We start from the raw sequence: 260 nt of genomic DNA, 5'->3' as shown, positions 1-260 counted from the left end.
GTTCTGAAGCAATCAGTACATTCTTAAAAGAAGCAATCAATATTCCAAAATGTCCCATCACAAAATGAGGAATTATGAAAAGGTAATTGAAGTAAAAGCAAAAGAACACATTGTTCTCATTTCAGTTCCTCCCCGACAATGAATTTTCATGAGCTCCTTGGACTACTTAGGTAAATTGATCTTTTAAAATTCTTGATTATTTGTGATAGGAATGCAATCTTTGTTGGCTTTAAAAATAAACTTTATATATTTATATGTGT

Source organism: Echinops telfairi, unplaced genomic scaffold, assembly GCF_000313985.2.
Source record: "Echinops telfairi isolate 266 unplaced genomic scaffold, ASM31398v2 ScPeMD7_7469;HRSCAF=8507_1, whole genome shotgun sequence".
Lineage (NCBI taxonomy): Eukaryota > Metazoa > Chordata > Mammalia > Afrosoricida > Tenrecidae > Echinops > Echinops telfairi.
Note: the sequence above shows the minus strand (reverse complement) of the source record.